The 17,919-nt window shown below is 38.0% G+C and overlaps 1 pseudogene; it reads right to left on the reverse strand.

Annotated features, from left to right (window-relative positions):
* LOC111366709 overlaps positions 1 to 3,446 on the reverse strand; it is a 29,195-nt pseudogene extending 25,749 nt beyond the window's left edge.
* Between the last annotated feature and the right edge of the window lie 14,473 nt (positions 3,447 to 17,919).

A 17,919-nucleotide genomic window follows, 5' to 3' on the forward strand; every position in this document is an offset into this window, starting at 1 on the left:
GAATTGAATTCAAAGTATAAAAGAATGAAAAGATGTCCCTTCTGGACATATTTACAGGGCTCCGTGGGGGCAATCGCTAGCCCATAGCAGCTAGCAAAGTGAAGGGAAAAGGATAGAGCACCAAGTGATGAAAAATAGGCTCTCAACCACATTTGAGTGAACCAAAGAGGCCCACAGTCAGTGGGAGATGCAGTGTTCGTGAAATTATTTCTTTCGATTTTAAACCATCGCAAGTGTACGGTTCATTAACAAGTAATAAAGTGGATTCAATGAGTTCGAATATCGTCCCACAGAGATTGATTAGTTCAAATTTTACCTACCTTAGCCTTAACCGAAACTAAATTACCAAAGTGAATGTAGACCTAATTGAACCTCAATTATGCAAGTTTTTTTATGATTAAATTGAAATTAATATGCAGAACAATAATTTAAAACTCTAGAATGAAATCTAAAAGTTGAGAATGCACTTGTCATAATTATTAGGAAAGAAATATGCTAAGATCACGAATTCCCATGCAATTATCACTTTAAACCCTAATTTCACAATATGACAACACATTTCAATTTTGACGAATCAATGTTCCTAAGTCTATCCAATACTCTCTCTCGAGATGTATCAAACCTATCTCTACATACCATCGGTCTATATTTCTATGACAAGAACATATGTAAAAATGCATGAGATTTTATGAACATTTAAAGATTCACGTAGAGCATAGCGGTATACTTCTATCCACTATCCGACCTTACAATGATTTATATTATGTCAAATCTATTCCAATTCTCTCAAATGCAAGAATAAATCACTTAAATTCACACAATTACGAGCCTTTAATTGCAGAAACGTTAATTGCATATAAATCATTCAACATAATAAAAATTGTGTCTTAACGTCAAATTGCAAAACTAGAATATTAAAATCCAAATCACATGGTTCATCGATCTCCTAGCATAATAAAAATCTAGCCTAGCATGCTTAAAATAACAAAATACATCAAAGTTTGTATATAAGATATCACCGGGTTATAAAATTTGAATAAATCTTGAAGTTCTTCGTGCCGATCTTTGTTCTTGCGCTCAAATCCTCTCCAAGAGTTATTTTTTGGCCTCCAATTATGTTTTGGACGTCTCTGAAATGTTTTTGATATTTATATCCTATGAAAAATTAGATTTCCATAGGTATTTCAATCGTATAAGGAAAGAAAAGATTCGCGCTGAAATTGTACCATGCGACCATATAGTTTTAATCTGTGCGGCCGCATGGTTATCCTCTTTTTTCAGTTAAATTCCGTGCAACACTTCGTACGGCTGCACGACATTTCTACCATGCGACCGCATGGTAAAATTAATCTTTCATTTCCTACAAATTGGTCCTTTTACTTGAATCTTCCACTTCTTTGCATCTTTTCTTCATTCTTCACATTCCATCATCCCAAAATGTCATCAATTTGTATTTGGCAAACTCAATTTCTTGATTTGTTCATCGGGTCAACTTTTGGGTATTTGCACCTTGGTCCTTGAATTTTCATTTTGTGTCATTTTAGTCATTTTCGCGTCTTTTCTCATGTATTTCACCATGTTCATCGGTGTTACCTACAATTCATAAATGTAATGAAATTAAGTCACAATTCAATCATTTTATTCGTGATTAAGTCATGTTTGTGACCTAAATAAGTGTGCAAAAACACACTTATCAAACTCCCCAAATTTGAACTATTGTTTGTCCTCAAACAAGAGAGTGACTAAATTCTGAACAAATATGGCTTAATACCGTGCTACGGCTCAGGATTGGGCTAAGTGTTTGATTTGATGAAGATATATCAATGCAAAAAAATGACATCAACCTTCGCCTGTTAAATGCGTACTTGATGTGTGTGTGTGTGTGAGTTCATACCAACATATTAGATTCATGATGGGTTTGAGTCCCGACCCCAAGTGGCCAAATGTATCCTTACTCGCTCGAGAGATACACAACCCCCCCCAAACTTATTATTTTCACTCAATTATCCAGGGGTTATATTTTAAAATTAGGAGTTTACATAGCTGTAGTCCTCACTCTCTCGTAATTTAGATTAATCTCACTATCACAAGTTTACATTTCAACAAGTGAAGGCTCTCCTAAGTTTGATTGCTTCGACACTCAAGATTAAACTAGGTTACTTGTCTTACCTCAAAGGTATAGTTCCTTCAACCAAATGTCCAAAGGCTTTTCTTCATGTTATTGTCTCTCTTTCGTTTTTCTCACTTTTGTCTAATTTTTCTGATTTTTTTATTATTATTATTTCTTTTTATTATCATCTTCTCATTTGCTTTCTATATAACCCATGTAACGAGCTTTAGGCCGGTGACTCCCAAACCAGTTGGCTTTAGGGCATCAGGTTTTAAACCCTTGCAGGCTTATTCACTCGAGTTATAAAGGCTCGATCAGATGATTTTCAATTAGCCTCTTTCCCTCTTGCTTTCTATATGACTCTTTTAGCGAGTTTTAGGTCGGTAACTCCCAAGCCAGTTGACTTTAGGGCACCAGATTTTGAAATATCCTTACAGGATTACTTGCTCGAATCATAAAGGTATAAAAAGAAGTGTATTGTTTTCACAAATTTATTTTATGCCCTTATTGTTCTAGACATTTACTTTCCAAAACCAACCCCTAATTTAAGATTTTCACCTAATCTTCACCTCACTGGTCTAGGTAATCCACACAATAAAATTCATGCACGGAGCCTTCACTCATCTCAATACTCCCTTATAATAACTCAACCGTCACCAAACTATTTTAAGGCAGTTTACGGTTTAATTCAATAGAGGGTTATCATTCTTTTTCTATTTTATGCTCAAAATCCAGTCATTTATCTAATATGAATAGTGTGCACAAATAATATCAAGTTTTGCATCAACAAGTGTCAGCTAGCCTATTTGCATTAGATCCAAAGATTTTGCAGTTTAACCTAGTCCAATTATAACATCATAGTTAGCAAGGTTATCAAATCCACACAAGCATGTATAAAAAGAATTCAAACAAAAATGAATAAAATGCAATTTTTTTTCATGCATACATACCGATGATCATAGATAATACAGATACTTAGTTAAAATTATGTCACCTCCCCAAACTTTGTTACTACATTGTCCTCAATGTAAAATGAACAAAAGATTAAAGACAGAATTTTACGGACAGCATAAAAATGAAAATTCAAAATGTGGTAAATAGTACTTCCCTTGAATCAAAATGGATGAGGTGGTGGGAAACTGGGTCCTGCTGTACCATCATCCGGCGGAGGAGGGTGTCTTCCAAGGAGCTGCCGTATCATCTCATTCATTTTCCACATCAAGGTAGACTGATGTATCTGCTCGGCCCGGATAGCTCTCATGGTCCCCCAAGTTTCATTGACCCTCATCTGAATACCGTCCACCTGACCAACATACATGTTCAACCGGCCATTCATGGCATCAACTTCCTATCGCATGACTGTAGCATGATCCTTAGCATCTCTGATGTAGTTCAACGAAAGGTGATTGTCTCTTTGTAAGCTTCCAAATTCAGTCCTCATGTTGCCAAAATCTTGAAAGAAACTGTGAAGGTCTTGGCTAATGCCCGTGGTGGTAGAGAAGATCTGTCTCAGCAACTGATTACCCATTTCAGCCTGGGGTGTTGGAGCCTGTGGGTGATCCCGATCTTCAGGGATTTGACCTTGTTCTGTCTGTTGCCTACGTCGCTCATTTTCCTGCTCTTCCCTGTGCTTAATCCGAGCCCTTGTCTGAGCATCCAATGTAGTTCTTTTGATCATTAGGCTGGGTTTTTCAGGTAACTCCTCAGGTAAGAGGGCAACACCCGCAACCTGACATATGCCACTAATGAGGCTCGGGAATATCAAAGTGGAGCATCGATCCCTCCAAGTCCCCAATGAGTGCAGTTGATTGTATAAATGAGTAACGAGATCAATTTTGTTACCTTGAGCCAAGTGGTAAATGAAACCCGCTGTTTGATCTGGAAATATAGTCCTGTGTGATATGGGTTTAACATTGTGGCACATAAAGAGCCATAGAATGGCCATGGAAGGAGTAAGCTCAATCTGATGCCACTCGATAGTGTCGAGGGGCCATGCATTCTCCCGCCCCATTAAAACCTCAGCCACCTCATTCCAGTGAAAGTCAATTGGGAAAGGGACCACATTCTCCATGGTAAGCTGGTAGTAATCATGAATGACCTCTGGAGAGAACATAATCCATTCCCCCGCACCCAAGTCTGATGGAAATGCTTGGAGCCTAGCGTGTCAATGTCACTATTGACGTTAGCGAAGAACTCTCGGCATAAAGTCTCATAGAGTGGATGCGGCCTCTCCAATAACTTTTGCCATCCACAGAGTTGAATTAAATTGACCAACTCAAAACCCAGGAAGTCATCAAGCTTAACAGGTCTTTCAGCATGTAAAGTCCAATGACGTACGATGTTTTCATATCGTGCTGCGGTAGTTGCAGTTAAGAATCGCTGAACTTCGCCCGCAAGCTCTCGAGTACGGGCTATTCCTATGGATGAGCTTGCCTTTTCCTTCCTGCGCACAGTTCTTTTAGGAGGCATCCTGCAAAGTTTGTAGGAATATACTCATTAATTCGATGTGAAAAGCATAGGCAAGAAATGAGAAAAATCAAATATGCATTGCACAAATTCCCCAAACTTTCCTAGATGCATGTGTAGTAATATGGTGTGCGCTTGTCAAGCTATGATGTTGAATTGAATTCACATAATTTGCTAATAAGAAAAATGGGGAAAAACTCGGTGTATCTAATTAACATTTCAGAATTTGGAACCATGACCGAGTGCCCACTTTCGGCCCTTGACATCATTGAGAATTATCAAAATTTTCCAGGACAATCTCCGGGCATATCAAAGTATTCATTGAGATGTAGCACATACTCGAATTTCAAACCAATTGGATGTCGTTGAATGTGTTAAATGAAGATACAAAATAGGGGACGAAGGGTGCCATGATGTTCGGTGACCTAGTCATGTGCCTATGTGGTGCACTTTGAAAGTGGGTGTTGTCTAATTCAAATTAATTGGGAATCCATTGAAATACATCTTGTGCCATGTTGGTGAATCAATGTATATGCAAAAAGCGCCGAATTGTACACACAAGGGTATTGTGACATTTAATCAAACACTTGGTGTGCATTATGTGAAGATGTTACCAATGTAATCAATTGAATGTAAGAATCATCCCATAGTTTCCACAACACAATCACATCAAATCCAAACATACATGAACTAGCCCAATCTCTCTCAAATATTCAAAATTGAAATTTCAAACGTGAAAATCCCAAAGACGAAATTTAGAGTGATTTAAGAACACTCACCTTGTATGTGTAGGGTTGAATTGAGTTCAAAAGTTGATTTCCTTTCAATGCTATTACACTTCAATGATGAGATGTGTGTGTATAATATGTAACGCGAGCTCAAAATTGTGCCCTAGGAAGGTTTAGTTAGGAAAGAGTTTGGGAAAGAGTGAACCGGGCGTGGGTTAAAAACCCACGCCGGCTTTAGGCCATGCGGTCGTATGGTTCAAGTGGCTTTGGCCACTTGAATCTCGGGTTATGTTTGTGCGGTCGCACATGAGTGAATTTTTTTTTTATAGAAAGAATTAATAGGAGGAATAAAATAAAGTAAAATAAAATAATATCCCCGAAAACCTGACTTTTGACTAAAATTGTGGTTTTCACTTGATGAATTGACCCGACTCTCAACGTCCCCAATTTTATTTATTTATTAAGTTGACATAGTGGTGGCAATGGGCCTGAGTAGTTCGCGGGCTCGTGGGCTCGGCTCGCCTAAAACGAGCCACGAGCCGCTCGGGCTCGTAAAAAACGAGCCCGAGCAACGAGCCGAACCCATGAATTGATTGACGAGCGACTCGGCGAGCGACCATTGACGAGCTACGAGCCTGCTCGGCTCGTGGCTCGTCCAAAAGAAAAAAAAATTCAGTGACCAGAACGGTCACTAACAAAGTTCAGTGACCGTTTGGTCACTTTTGACCGAACGGTTACTGAACTTTGTCAGTGACCGTTTTGGTCCCTGATATATATATATATTTTTTTAATTTCATTTTCTTCCTATAAATACCCATCAATTACAACATTTTTTCTTACCAAACTTACTATCAATCTCTTATTCTCTACTATACTCTCTACAACTCAATTATTATCAATATTATTCATTCATTCATTCTCATTTCTACACTCTTCTACATTTTATATTCATATCATTAAATTATAATCTTGATTTTACAATATAGTTTCTACACTACTACATAATCTTCATTCATTTCTCAATTCTACTTCACTTCTTTTTCTTCAACATTCAATTTCAATTAATCACAAATGGATTCACGCTCATTTATTGAAAACTTGTTCGATGTCGGAGTCGAAAATGAAGCAAATGTGTCCCATAATCAATATGGGAATGAGTTCGCCGGTCTAAATGAAGTACCCATTCCAGAAAATATTGAAGATTATAATGTTCATGAAAGTAATCATCAAATTAATTTGGATGACGTTGATGCTGAGGCTCCAATTGATTTGGAACAGGATGGTGAACCTGTTATTGAAATTCCCGATGCAAGAGGGAAGAGAAAGGTAAAGAAGCATGCAAAATGTTGGGATCATTTTAAATTGGTTCAAACTGGTCGTATGGTCGATGGAATTCCAGAAACCAAAGCAGTATGTAAATATTGTCAACAACGATTGGCTCATCAAAAAGGCATTGAAACCACCCACCTCAACTGTCACTACAAAGCATGTACGGCCAAACATGGTCTTCTTCCTGCTGGTCAAACGCAACTACAATTTGGTACTTCGGGCAGCGGTGCTACTACTACTACGCCACTTAATACGTGGATGTATTCGGAGGAAAGAACTCGAACAGGAATGGTGAAGTGCATTGCCGGATCTGAGTTGCCACTAGCACAAACGGACAACCAACATTTCGTTACATTTGTCAAAGAATGTCTTCAACCGAGGTACGCTGGGGTAAGTCGAAATACTCTTCGTTCTGATACAATAGAATAAATCAAATGATCCATTTTCATGGAAAACGAAGGTTTTGGATCGATTGTCAAAATGTCAAACAATGGCATTAAATTGGTTTTAAAGAAGAGAATGGAAATGAAAATGACAAGTGTGGAATATAAGTGCATTTATAGAAGCCTGAAGGTAAAGAGATAGAATATGAATAGCCACATTCGTGCCTAGTAACTAGAATCAAATGGCCCGAAGTCTTGGGAAAAGAAACAAAAATACCAAGAGAAAATATAAGTGAATCTTAGCATAAAGCAGTTAAATGTTTGGGGGGCTGACGATTAAAGACAACATCAATAAATACACAAGGAGACAAATTAATCGTTCATTAATGATAATGGCTGCTGGTATGTTCAGAATTACCAATGGACATCAGTACGAGGTTACAAGGGAAAATTTAATACGAAGTTACAAAAAGAAAAGTTAAGACATTAGATGTCTTAATTACAATTCGCCCTAGACTGAACAAATTCTTTCCCTAAGTCTCCCCCAATCCTCGCTCTGCTAAGAAGAAGTGACATTCAGTTAAGCCACAAAATCATCATCAATCTCCAGCTTCTTGTACTGCTCGACCAAAAACTTGGTTCGCTCAATTCATTGTGAGGCATTACATTTTTTAGCAGCCATTCTCGCCTTGCAGTCGTCCATCCTTGCTTGAAGCTCCTTCATCTGTGCAGCCAAACTGGTCATCAAAGAGTCTTCAATCATAACTTCAGAAGAGATCTCTTTCAATTCGTCCTCAGCTTTGTTGATCTCCAGAAGCAAAGACTCTCTTTCAGATACAGCACGAAGATATTGAGTACTTTTGGCCTTCAGTTCAACATTTTTGGCCAACAAGGAGAGAATCTCGGAATGGACAACTTTCAACGTCGCTTTAACATCAGCAGAAAGATTGAGCGACGGAAGTGTCAGTGCTTGCGCCAACCTCGCACTCAAATGCTCAAGCTTATCCTTATGTTTGGCAGTACTATCCTTATGTTTGGCAGTACTAGCCTGACCGATGTCCATATCCATAAAGGACACATACTCAAATATCGACTGCTTGAGAAACTGCATATCTTTCTCTGAAGAAGTAGAAGGACGACTGGTTGAAGCAGGGCGAGACGTCTTGACCTGCCCCCAGGAAGTGAACAAATCCTGGATGGAACGCACAATCTTATCAGCATCCTGTAAAGAAAATTGCCAACATTGAAGGTTTTCACTATAATAAACAAAGTGAAAGTAAAAGTGAAGCAAGGATTACCTCATCAGCAATCTTGGGAGGTGGCATATCCCCAGCCAAGTCTACCACTGTGGCTCCACCACTTGTGAGGACTTCCCCTTGTTTAAGCGAGAAGACTTTGCCACAACGAGCAAACCAATGGGAGCATTTACAGAACTCAAAAAGCAACGAATTAAAAACCAATAGCACAAGTAAAGGTAAAACATCAAAAATGTATTACCTTCTGGTTCGATGTTTTGGGGACGGACACCCTGGGAAGAAGGTGGCTCATCCATTAGTTGTGATGAGGATTCTAGGACTGAAGGTTTCTCTTTAAGCATAGTCCCTTCATTAGTTGGTTTGGATGAAGCAACCTCAGCAGAGGATGATGGAGCAGGAGCTGCCAGCACCAAAGCATTCAAAGGAGAAGCTGAGCTTTTCTGAGAAATTCGAATAAACCATCAGCATATAGAAAAGTTTCAAGTATAGAAAGGTATGCTTGTGAGTAAACTAATTTAATTACCTTTCTCCTGACAATGAGAGGAGTGTCATCATCATCATCCTCCAAAATGGGAGACGCTGAGGCTGGCCGTTTGCGACTTGGGGCACTCTTAGCTGCAGTAGACTTGGCAGGAAGAGAAGTAGATGGACGTACAGACTATTTAGCACAAGCGGAAGAGGAGGGACTCCTAGTGGACATAGGGGTGACCAAAACAGGAGAAGTGGAAGAAATGTCCAGTTGATCCAGTGAATGGAAAGCATGATTGGCATCAGTTGCAAACAATCTGCGCTGCACTGATAGCCAGAGTTGTTCAAAAGGGGGATGGATCGCATGGCTAGGATTGAAGGGGACTAATGAAAAGTTACTCGTCAAAACAATATTACGAGCATCTATAGCTTCTGCCTCTGCCTTATTAATGGTGCGGAAGTGATCTATCAAATTTCTTGAATAACAAGGGGGAACAGGCCAAGTTTGGCCAAAACCAAGTTGATGAGCAAAAAATTGGGGAGCATAAATTTCAACCCCAACTTTGGCATTGGTTCCAATCAAAATATCATGGAACAACTCCCTCCCGGTCAAAAACTAAACCCAAACGAGCAGAGAGGTGTTCGCACTGTCCAGAGTGGATGGGGGTTGAACATAATCTGGAGTTAAAAAAGGGAGGAAAAGGAAAGAAAGAAGGAATTGAATTCAAAGTATAAAAGAATGAAAAGATGTCCCTTCTGGACATATTTACAGGGCTCCGTGGGGGCAATCGCTAGCCCATAGCAGCTAGCAAAGTGAAGGGAAAAGGATAGAGCACCAAGTGATGAAAAATAGGCTCTCAACCACATTTGAGTGAACCAAAGAGGCCCACAGTCAGTGGGAGATACACTGTTCGTGAAATTATTTCTTTCGATTTTAAACCATCGCAAGTGTACGGTTCATTAACAAGTAATAAAGTGGATTCAATGAGTTCGAATATCGTCCCACAGAGATTGATTAGTTCAAATTTTACCTACCTTAGCCTTAACCGAAACTAAATTACCAAAGTGAATGTAGACCTAATTGAACCTCAATTATGCAAGTTTTTTTATGATTAAATTGAAATTAATATGCAGAACAATAATTTAAAACTCTAGAATGAAATCTAAAAGTTGAGAATGCACTTGTTATAATTATTAGGAAAGAAATATGCTAAGATCACGAATTCCCATGCAATTATCACTTTAAACCCTAATTTCACAATATGACAACACATTTCAATTTTGACGAATCAATGTTCCTAAGTCTATCCAATACTCTCTCTCGAGATGTATCAAACATATCTCTACATACCACCGGTCTATATTTCTATGACAAGAACATATGTAAAAATGCATGCGATTTTATGAACATTTAAAGATTCACGTAGAGCATAGCGGTATACTTCTATCCACTATCGGACCTTACAATGATTTATATTATGTCAAATCTATTCCAATTCTCTCAAATGCAAGAATAAATAACTTAAATTCACACAATTACGAGCCTTTAATTGCAGAAACGTTAATTGCATATAAATCATTCAACATAATAAAAATTGTGTCTTAACGTCAAATTGCAAAACTAGAATATTAAAATCCAAATCACATGGTTCATCGATCTCCTAGCATAATAAAAATCTAGCCTAGCATGCTTAAAATAACAAAATACATCTAAGTTTGTATATAAGATATCACCGGGTTATAAAATTTGAATAAATCTTGAAGTTCTTCGTGCGGATCTTTGTTCTTGCGCTCAAATCCTCTCCAAGAGTTGTTTTTTGGCCTCCAATTATGTTCTGGACGTCTCTGAAATGTTTTTGATATTTATATCCTATGAAAAATTAGATTTCCATAGGTATTTCAATCGTATAAGGAAAGAAAAGATTCGCGCTGAAATTGTACCATGCGACCATATAGTTTTAATCTGTGCGGCCGCATGGTTATCCTCTTTTTTCAGTTAAATTTCCTGCAACACTTCGTACGGCCGCACGACATTTCTACCATGCGACCGCATGGTAGAATTAATCTTTCATTTCCTACAAATTGGTCCTTTTACTTGAATCTTCCACTTCTTTGCATCTTTTCTTCATTCTTCACATTCCATCATCCCAAAATGTCATCAATTTGTATTTGGCAAACTCAATTTCTTGATTTGTTCATCGGGTCAACTTTTGGGTATTTGCACCTTGGTCCTTGAATTTTCATTTTGTGTCATTTTAGTCATTTTCGCGTCTTTTCTCATGTATTTCACCATGTTCATCGGTGTTACCTACAATTCATAAATGTAATGAAATTAAGTCACAATTCAATCATTTTATTCGTGATTAAGTCATGTTTGTGACCTAAATAAGTGTGCAAAAACACACTTATCAAACTCCCCAAATTTGAACTATTGTTTGTCCTCAAACAAGAGAGTGACTAAAATCTGAACAAATATGGCTTAATACCGTGCTACGGCTCAGGATTGGGCTAAGTGTTTGATTTGATGAAGATATATTAGTGCAAAAAAAATGACATCAACCTTCGCCTGTTAAATGCGTACTTGATGTGTGTGTGTGTGTGAGTTCATACCAACATATTAGATTCATGATGGGTTTGAGTCCCGACCCCAAGTGGCCAAATGTATCCTTACTCGCTCGAGAGATACACAACCCCCCCCCCAAACTTATTATTTTCACTCAATTATCCCGGGGTTATATTTTAAAATTAGGAGTTTACATAGCTGTAGTCCTCACTCTCTCGTAATTTGGATTAATCTCACTATCACAAGTTTACATTTCAACAAGTGAAGGCTCTCCTAAATTTGATTGCTTCGACACTCAAGATTAAACTAGGTTACTTGTCTTACCTCAAAGGTATAGTTTCTTCAACCAAATGTCCAAAGGCTTTTCTTCATGTTATTGTCTCTCTTTCGTTTTTCTCACTTTTGCCTAATTTTTCTGATTTTTTTATTATTATTATTTCTTTTTATTATCATCTTCTCATTTGCTTTCTATATAACCCATGTAACGAGTTTTAGGCCGGTGACTCCCAAACCAGTTGGCTTTAGGGCATCAGGTTTTAAACCCTTGCAGGCTTATTCACTCGAGTTATAAAGGCTCGATCAGATGATTTTCAATTAGCCTCTTTCCCTCTTGCTTTCTATATGACCCTTTTAGCGAGTTTTAGGTTGGTAACTCCCAAGCCAGTTGACTTTAGGGCACCAAATTTTGAAATATCCTTACAGGATTACTTGCTCGAATCATAAAGGTATAAAAAGAAGTGTATTGTTTTCACAAATTTATTTTATGCCCTTATTGTTCTAGACATTTACTTTCCAAAACCAACCCCTAATTTAAGATTTTCACCTAATCTTCACCTCACTGGTCTAGGTAATCCACACAATAAAATTCATGCACGGAGCCTTCACTCATCTCAATACTCCCTTATAATAACTCAACCGTCACCAAACTATTTTAAGGCAGTTTACGGTTTAATTCAATAGAGGGTTATCATTCTTTTTCTATTTTATGCTCAAAATCCAGTCATTTATCTAATATGTCAAACATGAATAGTGTACACAAATAATATCAAGTTTTGCATCAACAAGTGTCAGCTAGCCTAGTTGCATTAGATCCAAAGATTTTGCAGTTTAACCTAGTCCAATTATAACATCATAGTTAGCAAGGTTATCAAATCCACACAAGCATGCATAAAAAGAATTCAAACAAAAATGAATAAAATGCAATTTTTTTTCATGCATACATACCAATGATCATAGATAATACAGATACTTAGTTAAAATTATGTTACCTCCCCAAACTTTGTTACTACATTGTCCTCAATGTAAAATGAACAAAAGATTAAAGACAGAATTTTACGGACAGCATAAAAATGAAAATTCAAAATGTGGTAAATAGTACTTCCCTTGAATCAAAATGGATGAGGTGGTGGGAAACTGGGTCCTGCTGTACCATCATCCGGCGGAGGAGGGTGTCTTCCAAGGAGCTGCCGTATCATCTCATTCATTTTCCACATCAAGGTAGACTGATGTATCTGCTCGGCCCGGATAGCTCTCATGGTCCCCCAAGTTTCATTGACCCTCATCTGGATACCGTCCACTTGACCAACATACATGTTCAACCGGCCATTCATGGCATCAACTTCCTGTCGCATGACTGTAGCATGATCCTTAGCATCTCTGATGTAGTTCAACGAAAGGTGATTGTCTCTTTGTAAGCTTCCAAATTCAGTCCTCATGTTGCCAAAATCTTGAAAGAAACTGTGAAGGTCTTGGCTAATGCCCGTGGTGGTAGAGAAGATCTGTCTCAGCAACTGATTATCCATTTCAGCCTGGGGTGTTGGAGCCCGTGGGTGATCCCGATCTTCAGGGATTTGACCTTGTTCTGTCTGTTGCCTACGTCGCTCATTTTCCTGCTCTTCCCTGTGCTTAATCCGAGCCCTTGTCTGAGCATCCAATGTAGTTCTTTTGATCATTAGGCTGGGTTTTTCAGGTAACTCCTCAGGTAAGAGGGCAACACCCGCAACCTGACATATGCCACTAATGAGGCTCGGGAATATCAAAGTGGAGCATCGATCCCTCCAAGTCCCCAATGAGTGCAGTTGATTGTATATATGAGTAACGAGATCAATTTTGTTACCTTGAGCCAAGTGGTAAATGAAACCCGCTGTTTGATCTGGAAATGTAGTCCTGTGTGATATGGGTTCAACATTGTGGCACATAAAGAGCCATAGAATGGCCATGGAAGGAGTAAGCTCAATCTGATGCCACTTGATAGTGTCAAGGGGCCATGCATTCTCCCGCCCCATTAAAACCTCAGCCACCTCATTCCAGTGAAAGTCAATTGGGAAAGGGACCACATTCTCCATGGTAAGCTGGTAGTAATCATGAATGACCTCTGGAGAGAACATAATCCATTCCCCCGCACCCAAGTCTGATGGAAATGCTCGGAGCCTAGCGTGTCAATGTCACTATTGAAGTTAGCGAAGAACTCTCGGCATAAAGTCTCATAGAGTGGATGCGGTCTCTCCAATAACTTTTGCCATCCACAGAGTTGAATTAAATTGACCAACTCAAAACCCAGGAAGTCATCAAGCTTAACAGGTCTTTCAGCATGTAAAGTCCAATGACGTACGATGTTTTCATATCGTGCTGCGGTAGTTGCAGTTAAGAATCGCTGAACTTCGCCCGCAAGCTCTCGAGTACGGGCTATTCCTATGGATGAGCTTGCCTTTTCCTTCCTGCGCACAGTTCTTTTAGGAGGCATCCTGCAAAGTTTGTAGGAATATACTCATTAATTCGATGTGAAAAGCATAGGCAAGAAATGAGAAAAATCAAATATGCATTGCACAAATTCCCCAAACTTTCCTAGATGCATGTGTAGTAATATGGTGTGCGCTTGTCAAGCTATGATGTTGAATTGAATTCACATAATTTGCTAATAAGAAAAATGGGGAAAAAATCGGTGTATCTAATTAACATTTCAGAATTTGGAACCATGACCGAGTGCCCACTTTCGGCCCTTGACATCATTGAGAATTATCAAAATTTTCCAGGACAATCTCCGGGCATATCAAAGTATTTATTGAGATGTAGCACATACTCGAATTTCAAACCAATTGGATGTCGTTTAATGTGTTAAATGAAGATACAAAGTAGGGGACGAAGGGTGCCATGATGTGCGGTGACCTAGTCATGTGCCTATGTGGTGCAATTTGAAAGTGGGTGTTGTCTAATTCAAATTAATTGGGAATCCATTGAAATACATCTTATGCCATGTTGGTGAATCAATGTATATGCAAAAAGCACCGAATTGTACACACAAGGGTATTGTGACATTTAATCAAACACTTGGTGTGCATTATGTGAAGATGTTACCAATGTAATCAATTGAATGTAAGAATCATCCCATAGTTTCCACAACACAATCACATGAAATCCAAACATACATGAACTAGCCCAATCTCTCTCAAATATTCAAAATTGAAATTTCAAACGTGAAAATCCCAAAGACGAAATTTAGAGTGATTTAAGAACACTTACCTTGTATGTGTAGGGTTGAATTGAGTTCAAAAGTTGATTTCCTTTCAATGCTATTACACTTCAATGATGAGATGTGTGTGTATAATATGTAACGCGAGCTCAAAATCATGCCCTAGCAAGGTTTAGTTAGGAAAGAGTTTGGGAAAGAGTGAACCGGGCGTGGGTTTTTAGGCCATGCGGTCGCATGGTTCAAGTGGCTTTGGCCACTTGAATCTCGGGTTATGTTTGTGCGGTCGCACATAAGTGAATTTTTTTTTTTTTTTATAGAAAGAATTAATAGGAGGAATAAAATAAAGTAAAATAAAATAATATCCCCGAAAACCCGACTTTTGACTAAAATTGTGGTTTTCACTTGATGAATTGACCCGGCTCTCAACGTCCCCAATTTTATTTATTTATTTATTTTTTAAGTTGACATAGTGGTGGCAATGGGCCTGAGTAGTTCGCGGGCTCGTGGGCTCGGCTCGCCTAAAACGAGCCACGAGCCGCTCCGGCTCGTACTAGTGGTGGCAATGGGCCCGAGTAGTTCGCGGGCTCGTGGGCTCGGCTCGCCTAAAACGAGCCACGAGCCGCTCGGGTTCGTAAAAAACGAGCCCGAGCAACGAGCCGAACCTCCCTGATAATTTTTTTTCAAATTTCATTTTCTTCCTATAAATACCCATCAATTACAACATTTTTTCTGACCAAACTTACTATCAATCTCTTATTCTCTACTATACTCTCTACAACTCAATTATTATCAATATTATTCATTCATTCATTCTCATTTCTATACTCTTCTACATTTTATATTCATATCATTAAATTATAATCTTGATTTTACAATATAGTTTCTACACTACTACATAATCTTCATTCATTTCTCAATTCTACTTCACTTCTTTTTCTTCAACATTCAATTTCAATTAATCACAAATGGATTCACGCTCATTTATTGAAAACTTGTTCGATGTCGGAGTCGAAAATGAAGCAAATGTGTCCCATAATCAATATGGGAATGAGTTCGCCGGTCTAAATGAAGTACCCATTCCAGAAAATATTGAAGATTATAATGTTCATGAAAGTAGTCATCAAATTAATTTGGATGACGTTGATGCTGAGGCTCCAATTGATTTGAAACAGGATGATGAACCTGTTATTGAAATTCCCGATGCAAGAGGGAAGAGAAAGGTAAAGAAGCATGCAAAATGTTGTGATCATTTTAAATTGGTTCAAACTGGTCGTATGGTCGATGGAATTCCAAAAACCAAAGCAGTATGTAAATATTGTCAACAATGATTAGCTCATCAAAAAGGCATTGGAACCACCCACCTCAACCGTCACTACAAAGCATGTACGGCCAAACATGGTCTTCTTCCTGCTGGTCAAACGCAACTACAATTTGGTACTTCGGGCAGCGGTGCTACTACTACTACGCCACTTAATACGTGGATGTATTCGGAGGAAAGAACTCGAACAGGAATGGTGAAGTACATTGCCGGATCTGAGTTGCCACTAGCACAAACGGACAACCAACATTTCGTTACATTTGTCAAAGAATGTCTTCAACCGAGGTACGCTGGGGTAAGTCGAAATACTCTTCATTCTGATACAATAGAATATTTTTTAAATGCAAAGAAAACATTGATTGCCGACTTAGAAAAATATGGGGGTGTAATACCTTTAACTTCAGATTTATGGGAAGGAATTAATAAAAGAGGTTATATGGCTGCAACTGCACACTATATAGACCACTTTGGATCATGCATAAAAAAATAATTGCTTTTAAAATTATTGAGTACCCGCACAATGCTCCCAATATATTTAGTGCTATTATGAACGTTATTAGAGAATATAAATGCGAGAGTAAAATTCGTTCTTTTACGTTCGACAACGCTAATGTAAATAAGCCTGTTATCGAGAAATTGCAAAGAGTACTTCAACCTGAATTTGGTGGTTTTTTATTTCATATTCGATGTGTATGTCATATTTTAAATTTAATAGTACAAGATGGTTTAAAACATGTTAAGGATGAAATTCAACGAATTAGGGATGCACTAATTTATATTACTATTTCACCTAGTAGAAAACAAGCATTTGAGGACTTTTGTGCCGAACATGGGGTGTCGCATTCAAAAACTTTTATTAGTGACGTAGCCCATAGATGGAACTCCACATATTTATTATTAAAATCATGTGAAGGTTTCGAACATTTAATTACTGAATTTTATAACAATAGGCATTTTAGAGACGACGAGGAAACTATTTTTATTGAGTCCGATTGGATTTTAGTTACTAAAATTAAATATTTTTTGAAAAGTTTTTATGATACTACAAATATTTTGTCTGGTGTTTATTATCCTACTAGTTGTATGATCCTTCAACGTCTTTATCTAGTTGCTAGGGCTTTTGATAGATTTAAAAATGACCCCGATTTTAGTTCAGTTATAAATGCCATGGAATTAAAGTTTAGAAAATATTGGGAAGACTTGCCCATGTTATTTCCGTTAGCATGCATCATGGACCCCCAATATAATTTATCTAGTACTAAATTTATAATTGAGCGAATGTCAAAATCTTTAACTTTTAACATACCTATTACCTATAGGAATTTGGAAGCAACTTTATCTGAAATGTATGTAATATATGCTTCACGAATGGGTACACAAGTTACTCGTGTACCCTTCGGCTCTACAAGTACTCCTCCCACTAATTTAGGAGATGAAGACGCTGAAATTTTAAATTTATTTGAAGGTATGAACTCATATAGGTATGGTCAAATTGGAAATGCATATGATTCCTCCAGTCATAGTAGTTTGTCTTCTACTACATGTACTAGTGAAAATGCGTTGCCTGCTGAATTACTTGATTACTTTAATCATAATTGGCCTAGTAACAATGCATTAAGGAAAAATTCAGAAGAAGTAGTTGACTTTGGCGAAAGTATGAACGCCGATGGCCAATAGTTTTTGCAATGGCAAAAGATCTACTAACACCTCCGGTTAGCACTGTAGTTTCGGAATCTGCTTTTAGTAGAGGATCTAGGGTTCTCTCTGATGTTAGGAATCGACTAAAAGAAGATGTTTTGGAAGCATTAATGTGCGTGAAGGACTGGCAA

This window comes from Olea europaea, chromosome 18 (assembly GCF_002742605.1).
Source record: "Olea europaea var. sylvestris chromosome 18, O_europaea_v1, whole genome shotgun sequence".
Taxonomy (NCBI): Eukaryota; Viridiplantae; Streptophyta; class Magnoliopsida; order Lamiales; family Oleaceae; genus Olea; species Olea europaea.